The sequence below is a fragment of the Miniopterus schreibersii genome (assembly GCF_964146895.1).
Source record: "Miniopterus schreibersii genome assembly, contig: HAP1_SCAFFOLD_101, whole genome shotgun sequence".
In the NCBI taxonomy this organism is placed as follows: domain Eukaryota; kingdom Metazoa; phylum Chordata; class Mammalia; order Chiroptera; family Miniopteridae; genus Miniopterus; species Miniopterus schreibersii.
In genome coordinates this window covers 38,016-53,727 of record NW_027669799.1, presented here as the reverse complement: position 1 = coordinate 53,727, position 15,712 = coordinate 38,016, and the positions used below count along the sequence as shown (strand labels likewise).

Genomic DNA, 15,712 nt, shown 5'->3' with positions numbered 1-15,712 from the left:
ATTTCTCTCTCTCTCTCGCTCTCTCTCTCTCTCTCTCTCTTTCCTTTGTGCCCTCTCTGAAAAGCAGTGGGAAAAATATCCTTGGGCCAGGATTAAAAACAAAACACCTTTGGGGTCCTCAAATTTGGAACTTGAGGACGTGACCCAAATTTGCAGGTGTTCTGGGCACAGCCTGATGGCAACTGTGGTCTTGGCTCCCCTGCCCTGAGGGGCTGACTGCTGACTAAAAGTCAATCTAAAGATTCCTTATGAATAAGTGAGATTCCAGCCAAACAAATTGGAGAAAGCCTGTATCATCAATTTGATCAGTTGCTACTCTGGTTGTGTTTATGCAAATAATCAAGTCAAATTAAAACTGGACTTAATACCAACTCTTTAAACATGAGGGTAAAAATTTTCCTTGCCTATGCCTATGAAGAATTGGCCAAAATAACTGAATTTTTGAATACCATCTTTCATCTGTATCTAGTTGGAGGGGTGTGTGTAGTTTTTAATAGAACAATAACAAATGTCTTAAAATTCTTTAATGTGCTTTTTAAAGTGTCTTTTTTAATCTACCTTTTGAGTAAATCCTGTGGAAATGACCATGAATAGTTTCTCATATATTCAAGCCGGTAATTTTTAAAGTATTACATAAATTAAGAAAATATTACCTAAAGGTATTTCACATTGAATAAAATATAGAATATACTTAGTTCAAATATTTAGAAAGAGCTTTATTTAACAACTGTTATTTGATAACTGCTCTAGTGTGAATTTGAGTGTAAAAACAACTTTGCTTAGTTAGTAAGTGGTTGATAGCTGTCCACTCTCTGCAGAAGTGTATCTGAATATCCAGGAGAATAATACCTGGAAAAAAAAAGAATTTTTTATTAGATACTGGTGAAAAGATTCAGCCCAGTAGGCACAAAAGATTCAGTATAAGGTTGTTTTTATCAGAAATAATTCTATGAATGAAACCTCTGAATAATTACGCTCCAGTAGTGCTTTGTGCAGAAGGTTAGAGCCTGACAAGAAAAAGAACATTGCCCTGGCTGGGTGGCTTGGTTGGAGCATCAGCAAAAGATTGTGGGTTTGATTCCCAGTCCGGGCACATACGCAGGTTTGATCCCCGGTCAGGGTGCACAAGGGAGGCAGTCGATGAACGTTTCTCTCTCTCCCTCCCTCCTTCCCTCCCTCTCTCCAAGCATATCCTCAAGTGAGCATTGAAAAAACACAACAAAACACCAACTCACAAGACTGCTAGATAACAAAACATTTAAGGGCTATCAATGCAGTGGCAAAGAATATTTTCAAAGGAAGATACTTAGACCCGGTATTTTATGGAAGTGACTTTGTTTTTATTATGTCAAGTGACTGATGTTGCTTTAATGATCATAGCTAATAGATTTTTTTTCATAAGTTAGTCATAAGTTAGTCAACACAGTGTATAATTACTAATCAACTTCTGCATTCAGATTATTTTAGAGGTTATTCTCCATGTATGTTTTAATTAGGCCTGTTTACCCATAAAAACAAAAATTTCTGGGAGCATAATTCATAATAAAAAACAATTTCATAAGTGGTTTACAAGGAAATTAATTGATTTCATTTCTACAGTACTATAAATTTATATCTATATATAGAACATTTTATGAAAGGTTTAGTATAAGTATTAAATATATTGGTTAATGTATTGTGGGATGCTTCATACACCATGGAAAAAATTTACATGCATATAAAAATATGTCACACCTGGCAGACATTGTAGAATATAATGACAAAAAATCTAAACTCTAATTTAAAACTTTCCAAAACACTTAAAATAAGCCTCCTAAGGCGTTTTCTCCAGAGAAAACCTAAACTTTGAGACTTGTTTTGTCCTTTGTTAGTTATCTTTATCCTCAGATGCTTGGCTTAAAAACTCATAATTGAGAGAATACTAATTTCTTCCACAATTTGTCAAGTTATAGTGGACAAAACAGAGCTATATTTTCTTTATAGTGTGCTTTTATAGGCAGCCATAGTTAAACATACATACAAACATAAAAAACTACCTTAAAGAATGTTTTTCCCCTAAAGGTTAGCTACTTGGGAAAAAATTTTCCTCCATCAGATCTCTTCAAAGAATTCATACCCTGAGGAATTTACAGCTGTTTCTCTCTCTGAGTGAGTCACAAAATTTAAAGTAGCCCTCACCTTCCCAGGCCTCATACATATGTCAGACACAAGATAGGTATTTTTTATGTAAGTGGCAAGAAGTAGATAAAAAAAAAATAAAAACTACAATTTAAAAAATTGTGCTGCCGTATGGTAGGTGCTAACCACATACTCCTCATAAAAGAACCAAAATGAACTTCCAAAAAAGAACTGTAAATTCCTTTTCTCTGCTCCTTAGCTACTGCTATCCCAATTTACTTCTATATGGCCTTGAAGAATATAAGTGAATTAACCTTACTCTAGACCCACGTAGAATTTGGGTTATTATACAGTTACCATGTCAGAAATGTGCCGAAACAAAAGGCCTGTATGCACGCTCCTCTCTCCAATGAGATGTCTCCTAACAGCATCTTCCCCTCCCGAGTTTAGGCGGAGACCCAGGAAACAGAAGAGTTCCAAAATATCCCTGACTGTGGTGTAGACAAGGGCTGGAACTCAGACCTTCTAACATGTAGTCCCGGATCCCTTCTCTCTCATCATACCAACTACCTTTATTAGAAACTTTAAAGATTACTAAAATTGGAAGGCAATATGAAGTAAATGTTTAGGCTAAAAAGAGCAGAGAGAATGTGACCGACCATTGATAATCGGTCTTATAAAGAATAATTTGTTCTAAAACAGTCAAGTGATCCTTGAAAATACGATTGCAAAAATAAACCATTTTAAGATTGTATTTGTCTCTTTTCATAGAAAGACAAAGTTTCAAAGATTTCTATACAACACCGCTTTATAGAGCCTAAAGCTTTAAAAAAAAAAAAAATCAGAAACTTGGAAAAGTGAGCTAACCAAACTTTTTCATGATAACTAGCCAATTTAAAAAATAAAATCCTAGGTCCCAGAACGTTAGAAGTTAAAATTTTACAATAGTATTTTGACAAGGCACCATATTAGAGACTTACATGAGAGTTTTTTATTTCCCCTCATGCTCTGTAAAATAATCCTAGAAAGGAGTAAAAAGAAGACTTCTATTCAAGAAAGTTCTTTACCATTGATTAACTCTAATAGGTCATTACATTTGGGGGGCCCTTTAGTTTGCTTTTTTTCATTTTTCTTTAATTTTGTTAGCAAATTTACTGAAAGTTATTTTAAACTTACATAAAATAGTATTCTTCCTAAAGGTACATGCTAATGTGTAAAGGTTAACTTGATTTTCTTTTCTTGAGAAAAGATTTTCATATTTTCTTCATTTAGTGGTTTTACACATATTTTATATGCTATATAAACTTTTTGGTATTATCATATTTGTAAATTATATATAGTAGATATACATTTTATGATATTCCTTTGGTATATTTTATATGTATTAATATTTTCAAAGCTAACTTATTGGCACTCTTTTGATCAAGGAGTTCTCATAAACCTTCCAAAAGTGCACAAACTTAACATCTTTGGAAGGAATTTACCTGCAGAATATATGTGAACAGAAAACAAATTTTAAACTTAAATAAAATTATTTTTGTGTTTTTAAATTAATTGTGTTTCCATATGTATTAAAAATCACTAATATTAAATAGGAAGAATCGTTTATATAAGTTATAAGTTTTAAAATTGGAATTTATATTCTCTTGTATTAGAGAAAGTAAGAAGTAAGTGTAGGACTAGAAAAATGTGACCTTTAATTCTGCAGGTGTTGTGGGCATTTTCACATAATAAAAGTGGTATGGTTCTCTATTTTGCTTACAAGGTCTGAGAGGATTCGGTTTAATGTTCTTCAAATTAACCTCATTTTAAAAAACTAATCTTGAAAGTAGCTTCCTGCTACATTACTATGAAGTACCTGCATATCATAGACAGCATTATTTATTGCTTTCAAATATAGATTGTAACCTTCTTTTTGATAGTCAACATACTTATTTTCTATTTGGAATACTCCCATTAATATAAGTGTGCACTTAATAATATATGCAGGGAACTATGACAATCAGAATCTATAGGCCTGTTTTCTAAATCAGGTTCACAGTAAAGATTAATTTAATTTGAACTCTGTATTTGGGTATTCCTTACTAAAGCATGTTTTAAACTAGTGCAGAAATGTCTGAAATGACATTCAGGTTTAACTTGGGAATGTGTGTATCAATCAGAACATTGTTTAACTTGAGTGAACAAAGTGATCAAGAGCACAGGTAAAGGCATACACTGGTCTCATGTAGTGTTTCGTAGGTCACATTTTGACACTGGATATGAAATGTAGGTTTGAAAACAGAAAAACCACATCATAATTTGAACTCCTCAAAGTCTACTTTTCCTACCTTACTATTTCCTCTGGGTAGCAGTTGTTAATGCTGTTGATGTTTTCCTGTAGAAGAGACCCAGGTCCTGCTTTGATCTCTTGAAGCTTTTTCAGTCCACCGCTTGTTACAAAAAGTCCTCGAGCTTTGCTGTCATGTGGCAGCACCTTGAAAAGCGAAGCGCATGAAAATGTCAGCTTTGCACCCAAGCCAGTTTGGCCCAGTGGTTAGAGTGGTGACCTGCGGACTGAAGGGTCCCGTACATGGGTTGCAGGCTCGATCCCCAGCCCCATGAGCCTAATTTGCTGATGATTAAAGTAAAATTCAGTCTTTTTGGAAATGTATGAACTTTTTATGTTGTGCAGATGGAATAAAGGCGATGAACATGAGCAAAGGCAATGGAGATTTACTCATATGCATAAAACAAAGTGGTGTCCCTCCTTTGCTGACACCCATTCTAAATCTTTCCCCGACCTACAAAATTAAAGGCACACTCCTTAACAATGCCCAGGCCTTCTGGGACTCAGCAGCTAAATACCTCTCCAGCTTCCTTTCCCATTAATCTCTACCCCAGATTTTGTCAATAACCTCAAAGGGTATGCGCCAGGCCATTGCTTGCTTTGCCCCTGCTGTTTCCTCTCCTAGAGTCCCTTCCACACACCTCCCTGCATTTCCTTGGCTAACTCTTGCTTATCCTTTAAGAGTCAGCTCAGGTGTTACTTCCTTTCAGAAACTTTCTCTGGGACACCCCTATTCCCTTATCCCAGGGTGAGTTAGGTACTTTTCTTCTTTCATTGTATTCTGTTAAACCCCATGCACGTGCCACATAATATTTTAATTATCAGTCTATATGTCTGTCACACATAAATGTCATGAAGGCAGAAACTGCACCTTTATTCATTCATTTATTTCTCTAGTGCCTGGTGCCTAATAGATGCTCAATTAATGTTCAGCAAATGAATGAACATACTAAGGGGTAGGCAAGGAAAGGAAATTGAGATGTTAAAAGGACAGAAGAAGAATCAGGAAAGCAAGGAATCAGCAAATCCAAGAGGTTTTAAGAAGCAACCAGTGAGAACTGAAGAAGGTCCCTGGGTTTGACAGCGGGTCTGTGTGTGGAGAGGACAGAGCCAGTGCGGATGAGGAAATTTACTCCGCATGGCCACAGCTCACCAGGCGAGGAAGGCCCGGAGAGGGTTCGCAGTGGGGGGATCCCCCTCTTCCTTGGTGGTCGCTACTATTCCCTCTGAAAGAAACACCCTTACTTTCCCCGCCATTCGGGCCCTTTCTTCAAAGCCAGCTTTTTTCACTTGTACTTGCTCCACTGAGTCCCCTGGGAGCACCTCGGTGCACTCTTTATTTCTTCCTTCTAAGATGAGTTTATTAGGGAGTCTCGCACACTGATTTTCTAACTGTTTCTTCTGGTCTCCCCAGCTAAGTTATAAAGTTCCTTGGAGAAGAACTTTGTCTTATTCTTTTTTGTCTCTCAGAGCTTTACAGGGTACATGTAGGCATTTCACAAATACTTAAAACTGCAAAAGGAGAGGGCTAATAGAATGTTAAGACACATCACAATAAAAGACAATAAAAGATTACATTAGTATATATTTCAAAAAGTGGAATGGTCACCCGGCTGGGCGTGGCGATCGGGGTTCGATTCCCAGTCAGGGCACATACCCGGGTTGTGGGCCCAATCAATGACTCTCTCATCATTGATGTTCCTATCTGTCTCTCCCTCTCCTTTCCTCTCTCTGAAATCAATAAAGATGTATTTAAAAGAAAAAAGCAAAAAATTCTAAAAAAAAAATAAAAAATGGAATGGTCTGCAGATATATCAGTTTTAAAAAATTTTTTGGCTTGGAGAGTTTTCATCCCTCCTATGTCTGTCCCCAGCCACAGTAAACTACCATCTTTTTACCTCCCACCTAGCTTTCCCTCCTCTTTCTAGTGCTCTGGTATCTTTATTTTTTTTATTATTTTTTATTTTTTTCTTTAAAAGGAGCACGAATGAAAGAAAACAGATCAACCAGATAGGAAAGTATTGAAGTGATTCAGCTTATAACAATTAAAATAACAATTAATGCTTACTGGCTATTTACTATATGCCATGTGCTTACTATGGTTACCTCATTTAATCCTCATAACAACCCAATAAGGTGATGTTGCCATTTTACAGATGAGAATACAGGGTACCAGTGATATTAAGTCCAGGTGAATAAGGATTGTGGCTTGAACTAGAAAAGTGATATTGAAGATGTACAGAAATAGATTCAAAACATATATTGGAAATAGAATAAATAGAAGTTGAAAATGGTATGAATACATGGGATGCGGGAGAAGTCAAGTGTCCAGACTATGTAAATGGACAAATGGATATATCACTTAATGACATGGATACTAGAGGAGAAGAATTTGGGCATGGAGAGAAAGATTAAGACTTTGGTTTTTAGACATGTTATACTTGAAATTTCTAAGAAAATAAATTAAGCTGAGATATCAAGCAGACAGGGGCTATTTAGATCTTGAGCTGAAAACAAAAGTAACAGGCTGGAAATAAAAATTTTTAAGTCATCAATATACAGATGGAATTTAAACTTAGAGGGGAAATGGAATAATACAAAGAACAGGACCTAGGACTGAACCCAAATATTCCATCTAACTCCATGGAACATCTCTTGCTATGATCATCAATTACTTTGATTTCACCAGGCTTCTCAATCCTCATTCAACTTTACCTTTCAGCAGAATCCAACCCTACCGATTCTTTCATCTCTTTTACAAGACTTGTCTTCCTCTATCCAGTTATTAAATGCCAAGAATCCCTCAGGGCTCCATTCTCGGTCTCCTTCCTTTTTAGCACTATACTCTCTTTAAGCAATTTCACCCAGACCCGTAGCTTTGATTACCATCAGTGTGGCGGATGACATATATACATTCATCTGTATGCCCAGCCCAGAACTCTCCTTGGAGCTTCACCCCAGTATTTCCAACTGTCTACTTGACATCCTCCCTTAGATATCTCTTCCAGTTAAGATACTTTTCAGATACTGTCACCCCCAAAAAAGGCATTTACAGAGCCAAATTTTTTAAAGAATTATCGCAAGACCGTTACAGGCCCACTTTCCAAAACACAGGGTTTTGTCACCAACTATTATTTCCTTTCATGGACCACGAACGAAAAGCAAAACAGGTAAACTTGACAACCTGGTCTGACGGCTAGAGTCGGGGAGCAACCAAATGCACGACAAAAACACAACCCATGCCTTTTAGTGCGATGGTCAGGAGAGGAATGAGGGTGGGAACTGTCAAGAGGGAGAGAGTACCCCGTCCAGGCCTGATGGACGTGCGGCAGCCGCAACCTGAGTTCCCTTTAGAGACCGCAGGCCTCGTTAAGGGGCGAGTGCCGACCGCGACAGCCCCCAGCGAAATGGGGCAGGTGCCGGGGGAGGGGGCGAGTGACAGTCAAGACCAGGTCAAAGGAGGAAAGCCTAGGGAGAGACCCAAGCGGAGTAGCGGCGAGGTTGGGGTAGGTGGAGGGGATGCGGGCAGGCTGAGCAGCCGCGGGGCGAACTCCAGAGGACTGAGCGCCCAGGGCGCCGACCGCGGGGCGGGGGGAGGGGCTGGGGAAGCGGCTCAGGGGAGAAGCTCCCGCCCCGCTCACCTGGGCCCGGGAGCCCGGAGCCCGACGGGCCTGCGGGAAGCACGGAGTCCGCGCCAAGGGGCGGGAATGGGGGTTAAAGGAGGAAAGGACGCAGGCAGGAAAGAGAACTACAGCTCGCTTTCCCCAGTCGGGATGAGCGTGTGATGGCGGGAACTGTGACCACACGCACCACGCAAGGCAGGCACACTCCACTCGACCCTACCAGGCTCTTGCGTGCAAGCCCCGCCCCTCCACGCCCTCGCTGGCCCCAGCACCCTGTGTGGTCTCAGGATGGCAGCTCTCCCCCACACTGACCTGGTATCTTTAGATTAAGAAAACACAAAATTCTGCCTGAAGCAAATACTCCCAAAGGCATATTTATGGGAGTACCTAACATGAGGTTTGTCTTTATTTTATCTCGGCTATCCAACCTTCCACAAATCTCACTATTTACTTTAGTGACTGATTTTTAACTCTTAATTCGGGTTAATGTTCATTTTTATGTGCCTGGGATTGAGCTAAACTATTTTCATATAACATCTCATTTAAGTTTACAATGATCCTGTGAAATAGGTATTCTTATTACCCCATTTTATGGGTAATCATACTAAGGTTTAGAAAGGTTAAGACTTTGATAAAGATATTAACAGCTTGTAAATGTAAATCCAGGTACCCCAACTCCACAGCTTGAGCTCAGAGCCACTATGGGATAGTGCTTCCACAGACTCCATTTTCTTAAATATTCTGAGCCCAATTTAGCCAGTTCTTTTTAAAAATTTTTTTAAGTTTTTTATTGATTTCAGAGGGGGAGAGGGAGAGAGAGAGAAACATCAAGGTGAGAGTCATTGATCTTCTGCCTCCTGCATGCCCCTGCTGGGGACTGAGCCTGATCAGGGCATGTGACCGGACCAGGAATCAATCTCAATCTGCTAGGCTGATGCTCAACCACTGAGCCACATCAGCTGGGCTGACCAGGTCTTGTTACTTAGGGTCGCACCCTGGCCGTCAGTGGCTGTGGGGAGGCAGTCACTCTCTCAGCCTTTGCTGTCAGTAGTCAGTCCTGCTGGCTAGCAGCTTGGCCTTCCTACCATCCTACTTTCAATCTGCAATAAGCTAAGAAATATGACCGCTTCTTTTTTTTTTTTTTTTTTTTGAGGAGTGATCTGGTTTGCTTTTTAATACTTGACTTGCTTTCTGGATTATTAAATTTATAAAACTGCACTGGAGGCCTGTGGCTTGGGCTGGGGTGGGGGTCTCAGGAGCCCGGCCCCTCCCCTCCTTCCTCTGGGGGCGGAGCTGCCCCCCCCCCAGGGGCCCTGTGGTCAGTCTGCTCTGAGGCTGAGGTGCGGGGGAGGTGATGGGCCCCCGCCCTTCCAGTTCTGAGGCACAAGATGGTGGCTCTGCCTCCTGTGGCCCTAAACTGCCTGGCTGCTGCCCTCACCCTCCTCACCCTCGGCCCAGAGGGTCTCCCAGGACCCCGGGGGCACCCACAGAAGCAGTGGCCAGGTTGCGGGTCAGGCCGCGGTGGAAGGGGTTGGGGGGCGCTGGCGGAGGTGGGCGATGCGGGCAAGGAGATGGACTCCCGGGGGTGGTATTGCTGGCACCAGGTAGAGGGGCGAGGCCGGGAGCAGGGGCCCCCGTGGGGAAGGGGGACAGCAGCAGGAAGGTGCAGACAGGAGCCCCGGGAACGCAGCCCCAGCCCGCAGGGTGGACGGACAGGAGGGGGACCCGCCAGGTACAGGCCCCGCAGAAGCACCACCAGCTGCAGCGCCAGGTCAGCCACGGAGAGCGGGGGGTTCCGCTCCCCCGCAGCTCTCCATCCAGGGGCGGTGTGGATCGCAGCCGGGACACACAAAAAATGAGAGGAATAGTAAAATTATTCATTATTGCTTTGCTTAATGGATGACTATTAATAAAAACTGTTTCAAATAAAAAATGTTTCTTACTCGAAAGTTAAATAATGATGTTCTGAAAGTGTTCTGGCCAAAAGAGTTACAACGAAAGGGGAACAGGAATAAATTTTGTGACCTTGGGTTAGGCAAAGTCTCTTAGGTATAGCTCCAACTGCACAAGCAACAAAAGAAAAAAATATATAAATTAAATTTCATTAAAATTTAAAAGTGTTCTGCTGCAAACGATACCATCAAGAAAGTGATAAGACAATCCACAGATTGGGAGAAAATACTTGTAAACCATATATCTGATAAGTACTTGTACCCAGAATATATAAAGAACCTTTACAACTCAAGACTAGCCTTAGTTTTAAATGGGCAAAGAGTCTGATTAGAAGTTTCTCCAAAGAAGATCTATGAATGGCCAATAAACAAATGAAAAGATTTTCAACATCATTAACTGTCTGGACACGGTCCACGCCACCTGAGGGCCTGGAGCCAGGGACTCGACCCTCCCCACAAGTTCCTGTGAGGAGCCAAAATAAAGATAGTTACCAAGGTCTGCGCTCATGCAGGAGGCAGGATGTTTACTCTGAAAGTGTGTTTTGGAGCCTTGAAAGAACTACTTTGTATCACCCTCCTTACCTGTTGTTTGTTACTCACTATATAATAAAGGCTTGAAGCCATTTGGGGCTGCACCTCACTGGAGGGCAGCCCTCCTGATCCCATGACTTTGTTTGTCTCTTTAATTCCCACCCCTCCAACTCAGGTTTGTTCCTCTTTCAGGCCGGTGTCTGACCTGCAACCTAAACCTAGTAGATTTTCTCAGGACTTTTTTTTCTAGTTGAGGCCAACCAAGCCTTCCCTTATTTTATAAGTACAGGAACTTAATGTTTCCATATATTGTTGCATTTCAAGTACAAAACAAAATATTTAACCCCTTCTTTGGAATTAATGGCCTCCTTGAAACACAAATATCATTCATTAAAATAGCTCATTCAAAGAGTAGTAGGATATTAATGAAAGAGACTACAATTTAACACCAGTGATCTAATTGTCCTTGATCTAATGTCCTAAACATTCATTTCCTACATGAAGAGGCATGGGTCTTTTTGTGCCTTATCAATGTCCCCTTTCCATAATATGCATTACTAAATTTATACACAATTCATAATAGTGATATGACACCGTGGCTATAGCAAAAGCAATGCCTGAAAGGATGCCGGCAAATGGGTACAGCAAGGGACGCATATGAAAACCTTTAATCCAACATGTAGGCAACAAACTAAACCCAGCAGACTGCCTAGAACCCTCCTGCCTGTCACAATATTAGGGGTGGAAGGCCATCCTGGTTCTCAGCTGCCCTATTTGTTACAAGGTGAGAGAGAGCACGAGGATGGGGGTAAGGCAGGGTCTGAGCAAGAGGACACTGGATTCTGCCTGCAGGGCTGACTTCACACAACACACACCTTTCTGCAAGGAAAAGACATGGGCAAGGAAGCTGGGGCGGGTGTCTCCAGGGCTACAGCGGAGCCTCCGGGGGGACCTGAGAGGCCGGAGGGAGGTGGGCAGCGGGGTCCTGCGTGGATGCAGACGCTCCACCGCTGGGGCCTCACTCACCCTTTTGAAAAAGCGGCCAGGGAGAAGCACCCGATTAAGGACCCACAAAAGCGTGCCAAACAAGCTTCAGGGCCCCCCTCCTGCACAAATAAATTCGTATTTTAAAGACAAAAGACAGGCTCGTGGCCTTTCTCAGAGGCGACCACATTACTTCCAGGGCTGGAAAGCAAATTTGCAGTGGCCAAAGATGAGACAAAAGGCAGGAGCTGGCAACATGCAGACCTGGAAATGACTGTTGTTGTTTTAAAGTGATGAGGGCCTCCTGCTTCCAATTATTTCTCCCCGTCTGGGGGTGGTTCCTGGGCGCAGGAGGAAATCCCTAAAGGCTGGGGAAGATCTCGGATAGGCGGGAGGAGGAGACCCCCAAAACTTTACGGAACTGTGGCAGGCCGGTGCCTGGCAGCAGCCAAGGACCTCGGGGTCCCGAGGTGCACGGGGCATCCCAGGGGCAGCGGCCACCCCCTCGACACCACAACAAAAGGGTGGAGGCTGCCTTCGAGCCCAGGCTCCTAGGACGCGAGCCCGGAGGGGAGAACGGGCGGCGGCCACCCAGAGGCTGCCCCAGTCGCTGGGGCGACGGAGGAGACGGAGCCGCGTGGCCGCGTCAGGGCAGAAAGAAAACGATCTTGGGGTGCATCCGAACGCGCCACCCGAAGCAGCAAACCTGGTGCCACTCGCACCCCCACCTGTCCCCCGCCCCTCGGGAGCACCTGCTCCAGGCCCCTCGGGGTCCCCAGCGGCACCGCCCCCTCCGGAGCGCAGCGCGGGGCTGCAGGCCGGGCTCCAGCGACCGCGACACAATGCGGGGGGAGAGCCTCCCGCCGCCTCTGCGGCAGGCCCGTGGCCACACAAAAGCCCGCCCGGCCTCGCCTCCCGCCCGGAGCGCACCCACCTTGGGCCCCGGCGCCCGGATCCCGCAGCGTCTTGGTCGCCGCCTTCCAGACGTGGCCGCCCAGCAGGCAGAGCAGGAGCGCGGCCGACCTGCTCATCTCCGCTCCGCGGGCCGGGGCGCGCCCTTGGCAACCCGGGGACTGAGCGGCGCTCAGGGGCGGGGGCAGCGGCGCCGGCCTCCACGTCCCAGCCTCCGCGGGGCCCGCCGTCCAATTGGCCGCGCCCCCGCCCGGCGCCGGGCCCGTCGCCCCCGCCGCTCCCTCCTCCGAGCACCCGGTGGGTTCCCCCAAGCGCCGCGCAGCGGCCCTGCCCACCCGTTAACCCCTTCGCGACCTGCCCCGCGCGCCGGTGGCGCCCAGTTCCCGGCTCCTGGTGCCACCTGGAGGCTGCCGCTCCGCGGGGGGGACTGTGCCCCCCGGAGCCTGACTCCTGCCCTCACCTCCCGGCTGGAGCAAGGGAGCCCGACTTTTGGCACCGATATAGCTCGCACCCCTCATCCCCCCGCGGCTTTGGGAAAAAACACACATCTGCCTTTCCTCCACACCTGGTTAACTGAGGGCCCAGGGTGTGACCTGCCTCAGTTTCCTGCCCAATGCCACCCTGCAGCCTTCTCGTCCCAGCCCACCTGTGCTCCCAGGGTAGATTCCACACCCAGCCTAAAGGTCAGCGGGAAGGGGTCCTAAGCCTGTAGAAACTGTGGTGGGCCCTCCCTGCCTGCCTGCTGACAGATGAACATCTCCAGGTTGAACTGCGCTTAGATATTTCTGGAAGGTTAGGGTGGGTAGGAAATTTACCTTGATTGAGGCCCTAGATGCTTTTCTTCACTTCTGTTTTGTCTTCACTGTAATATGATCTAAGAGGCAGGTGTTGTTATCCCCACTTACAGATGAGAAAAGAGAATCGAAGGAGGGCCGAGGAATTTGTCATTAGCACACAGCTGGTCAGTGACAGTTATGGTTCAAATACAGCAGGTTGGTCCCAAGGATGAAGCTCTTTGCAAAAACCTCAGGCTTCCCTTACGCAGAGGTACACTCACCTCAACCCCAGCTTCCCATTCTCTCAACTTGCTCCTGTCTGTGTGCATTCCTCACACAGCCCTCAGGAGCCCATGACTCTCTACTCCATCTCCAACCAGCACAGCATTGACCCCGGGACCTCTGCAAGGGACCAAGGCTCTATGGAAATCCACACCAGATTCACCCTCTTCCCAGTGCTGCCTCCAGAACACTAGGCCAGAGGAGGGTTTTTACTGTAGTTTTATTAATTGGGCATTAAGGCATGGCAGGCGCTGGACCAAAAAGAGAATGAAGTGTGGCACTTGCCCACTTGGCTTATAATAGACAAATTATTGAGACAATAAAAAACAGGAGGTGGAGAAGCCCATATGGGTTTTATTGTCACCCTTGGGACCAATGCTATAATTAGTGCAAATTGCACACCTGCACTTGGTAGCAGGTAGTCAGGAAGGTGGAAAGAAAACCCACAATTAGGGACTGCCTGATCCCTCCTCCTTCTGACTTCCATTGTCAGAGCCTCAGTGTCCACCTCAGAGCTCAGGGAGAGAAGCACATGGGATGACCATCCAGCTCAGCCCTCAACTCCAGCTTGGGTGCCAGCCCACAGGAGCACAGAGCCCCAGCCAGCTAGATGGCTGGATGGAGGATGGCTTCAGGGAGCAGGGCGGCCCCAAAGTTTTCAGGTCACTTTCTTGGCATAGGGAGCTGCTTCTAAGAGAAGTGGCATTAAGTCCATCCTGGAGTTGAAACGTCTCATTTCAAGTATGTTGAGGATGTGCCTTTGCCCAGAGACAGGCACAGCCTGGGGGGCGCAGTATAAATCAAAACCAGGTTGATTTTGAGGCGATCACCTGGGACTCCTACAAAACCCTGAAAACTGAAGCATAAGGCCGCATGAGGGAATGAAGGACACTATTATAGTTGGGATTTCCAAATTGTGCCACTCTCATTGGCCTGGAGATGTTTCTTCAAGCCAGTTTACTTATTATTATTACTATCCTACAGATAACCAAACTGAGGGTCAGTGAAAAATAATTTGCCCAAATATCTAGGTCTGATGACAGTGAACTCAATTCTCTATACCATGTATCCGAAGGATAAATTTCATGCAAATGATTCAAGTTATCTCCAACTGTGTCCAAATGGTTTTAAAAACCTGTTCTACTCCCTATATGGTTCTGGTCTAGTTAATAGTATCTAGTGAATGGAATTGTGCCTATGTCAATTTCCTGGCTTTGCTAACATATAAGATGTTACCATTGGGAGGAGTTGGGTGCAGGGAGTAAAAAACCCCTCTGTGCTATTTTTTGTAACTTCTAGTGAGTCCATAATTATTTCTAAATAAAATATTAAAAAACACACAAAAACATAAAACCTTGTTCTGTATCACTTTTTTATAAGCTTTACTGTTTACTCAAAACACTGGTGTTTTGTGATCCTAGTATAGAGTTCTAGAACTTTTCAGAGTGGGAGTAGTCTTAGTAAACACTAAATGATTAGTCTGATCAAGGTTGAGTCACAATCATGACTATAGGTGCTCAGGTATAATGATTGTTGTTATTGTGTGTGTAATAAAATTTTTGTAGATGACATAGCACTTTAGGGGAAGTTTCTATACCGTTATAGCAACATCGAGGCTTGTATAAATAGTTTCAGAAGCCCTCCTCCCCATTTTGCAGATGCTATTTAGAAACAGAAACAAGTTGAATACTTTGCACAGTGCACCTTCAACCTGCAAGCCAGTCTCCATGCCAAGAGGAGAGCTGGGACCCCCATGTGCATTCTTTCATGGGGTGGATGTTTTCCAGTTCCTCAGATGGGAGGCTAAAAAAGGACAAATTCTGCTAAATCACACAAACAAGTGCACTTGTGTATCACCTGTCCAGAGTTATGTAAGAATTAAATAACCACACTTCTCCTTTACTGGAATAAAGATCATGGCTTACCTTTTCTCATGTTTCAATAAGCAGACTTCCACCTAGTAACTGTGGGGGGAAAACCACTGCCTGAGTGGGAGTGTCTGCAGAACAATGGAAATTAGAAGTGTTATTTTCTTCTAGAACTTTTGAAAATCTCACAGTTTGACTAAGATGAATTATGACTGTACTTACTCGAAATTGCTTAGAAGTTGCATGACTGTGCAGCATTTGATTAATTTGCAAGTTCCCTGCCAAAAGCAGTGATGCCACATATAGAACTTTTTCCGCCTGAATTTTCCAGAGGCCT

The 15,712-nt window shown here is 44.3% G+C and overlaps 1 long non-coding RNA gene across 1 annotated transcript; it reads right to left on the bottom strand.

Moving 5' to 3' along the window:
• Window positions 1-695: 695 nt before the first annotated feature.
• Window positions 696-12,620, bottom strand: LOC308552045. The gene is made up of 3 exons (XR_013998096.1): window positions 12,472-12,620; window positions 4,449-4,594; window positions 696-849 (listed from the first exon to the last, which is right to left on the bottom strand). It is a non-coding gene; the product is annotated as an uncharacterized lncRNA (long non-coding RNA).
• Between the last annotated feature and the right edge of the window lie 3,092 nt (window positions 12,621-15,712).